The sequence below is a fragment of the Buceros rhinoceros genome, unplaced genomic scaffold (genome assembly GCF_000710305.1).
Source record: "Buceros rhinoceros silvestris isolate BGI_N320 unplaced genomic scaffold, ASM71030v1 scaffold39413, whole genome shotgun sequence".
Taxonomy (NCBI): Eukaryota; Metazoa; Chordata; class Aves; order Bucerotiformes; family Bucerotidae; genus Buceros; species Buceros rhinoceros.
Window position 1 is genome coordinate 1 of NW_010403732.1, and position 2,506 is coordinate 2,506.

Consider the following 2,506-nt stretch of genomic DNA (forward strand, 5'->3'; position numbering starts at 1 on the left):
TTATATATATATTTATATAACCAGTTGTAATGCACTGGTTATTTTCTTTAATGCTTCCCTGTTGCTGCTCAATAGTCCAAAGGGTGTCAGCAGTGTTGGACGAATATCAAGGTTATTTACATTAAGGGGACACAGGACTGCACTTATTGGTCCCTTTGACCAATTGTCTTCCATTCCAGAGGGGTAAAGCCCTCAAAGGAAGGTCTGGCTTTAACCAATCAGCGAGAAGTGCTTTACGTGTCTGAGTTTTAAAGCTTGTTAGTGGAGTTGCAGCAAGTAGAGGGAAACACAGACGTAGCTTTGACCTTGTCCCCGTCGGGTTGTGACGTTGCTCAAGAGGGACTGGGTCGCTTGGGCTCGTGTCTCTTCTCGTAAGCTGGCAGAGGGATGTGCAGATGGACACAGGAGTTCTGCCCCTGCTGGAATGCTGAGCCCGCTGAAGCGTGGGTTGGGTTTTGCAATCTCTCTCCATTTGGGGTGAGGCTTTGCAGACATCGTAGTTGGTCGGACTTGGTTTTCTGCTGAAAAGGGGCAAATGAAAAGCAAACCTCTCAGCCCAGGACACATGAATCTTTACAATAAGAGCATTTTAGTCGAGTGCTTTGAAATGAGAAGTCCCTAAAAGGACTCAAGTCAAAGCTGTTTACATACCGATACAGTTCCAAAGCCCCCATGGCGTTGTTGAGGCTGATCAGCAGTTTGCTGGTCTCCAGTGCTGAGCCCTAGAGGAATGTAAAGCATGTTTGAGACGAGGAAGTCCATTTTGTGTGTTCGCTTCGTGCTTGTAGAACACCAAAACTGAGGTAGCTCTTGTTTAGATGGGCTCTGACATATTACAAGCGTCTGGCCCACAGACTACCCCTGAAGGTGTCAGAATACTAATGTATACCCTCTTCCTCACTGCCAAAACAATCAGCTGCTGCTCGATGGTCCCAGGAAAACCCAGGGAGAGAACTGGAGCCTGGAGAGGGAGAGAACGCAGTGCAGGACCCAGGAGGCTCCGCTGCCCGCAGGGGCTGTGTCCTTTTGTAACAGCTCGAACTCGTGCTGCCTTGTGGTAGACGGTACGAGGCTGCGTATGTCTATTAAAGTCATTGGTTTGAATGCACCTGGATTATTTTTGAGCTTTATTTAATCCCCGAAACCCACTTCAGGGAGCCTCATGATTTCTGTCAGCTGATTTGCTGGAGTTTCAGCACCTACAGGAAGGCAGCGGAGGTGGTAGAGGAGTCCTGGTGTGTTCTGCTGGGATTTAGATGCTCCACGTCCGCTTTGTGTAGTTCTTTGCTGCCGATACACCATGTTTCCCACCGCCTCTGGGACACTCAGTGATGACGGAGGGTTTACAAAACTAGGGGTAAAGCTGCCATTGTTTTAGGAGGAAGCGTGTTCAGGTAGTTTACCCCCCACAGGAAGGGTGCTGCCACCACATGTGCAATTCCGGCTTTTCCTGGTATAGAGAGGAGTTGATCCCTGATGGGGCACTTTGTGGGGAAGAGCTTGTTCCGGGAGTCAGCTGGATCGATACCCTCGAAGGGGCTGGGACTCAGCTCCGGTAGGTACCCCGGGAGGAGGATGCCGGTGGCTCTCAGGATGGTGCTGAGGAATGCTGGGCAGAACTCCAGCTCCTTCTACTGTCTAAATGACTGCAAATCCTGTGTGTCGGACTGGTCAGGCCCCTGATACCAACCCACTGAGTTGGAAAACAGTTCTGCTTCCTCACCGAAGGATTGGCTTGGGAGCAGAGAGCGTGAACATAACCCTAGAGCATAGAAACAGGAAAAGATCCCTCCGGTTTTCATCCGTATCCTGTCACAAGGTGAGCAGTCTGAAAATCTGTGGGGTAATTCCAGCTCTTCAAGGCGCCAGCGTCACCAGGTTGTTGTAGCTGCGTTAAGACCAGGGCAGCAGCCGGCGGAAGGGATCACTCCAGGCAGCAGCTGCACACGGTATCGATCAGAGCCGCGGTGTCGCGGCAACCCGGGCACCATCATTAGTTAATGGAGGAGTAAAGAAACTGGTAGCTGAGGTGAGAAAGGCAGATTGCTTCCGTATTAAAGGGTCTTAAAGGTAGCGGTGAGCGTGGTCAGCTGTCCCCCAGCACACCTGGGTGTCTGGGAAGGGAGGGGGAGGGAAGGTTTATGTGTAAGACCAGTGAGCATGGAGGCCTCTGGGAAGGGGAAAGGCAATTAGTACAAATCACGCAGCACAAAATCTGGGTACGTGCCGCTGGCCAGAGCAGGGCTCTCACAGCAAAGGTCACGTTAGCGATTTAACGAGAGCGCCAGAGCAAGATGAGACTATTAGCAAGACAAGTGCACATATTTAATCTCCTGATAACCAGAGCCAGGGGTTGGTGCTACCGACAGATCTGCAGTTCTTCCCATCTCCGCCTGGAGGAGGAAGTGGGGAGCGGGCTTCCGCGTGTGGCTGTTCCTCCTTCGCTTTGCTCTCGCCGGCCTCAGGCAGCCGCTCCCCCTGGGGCTTTCTGCCTTCCACCTCAGGA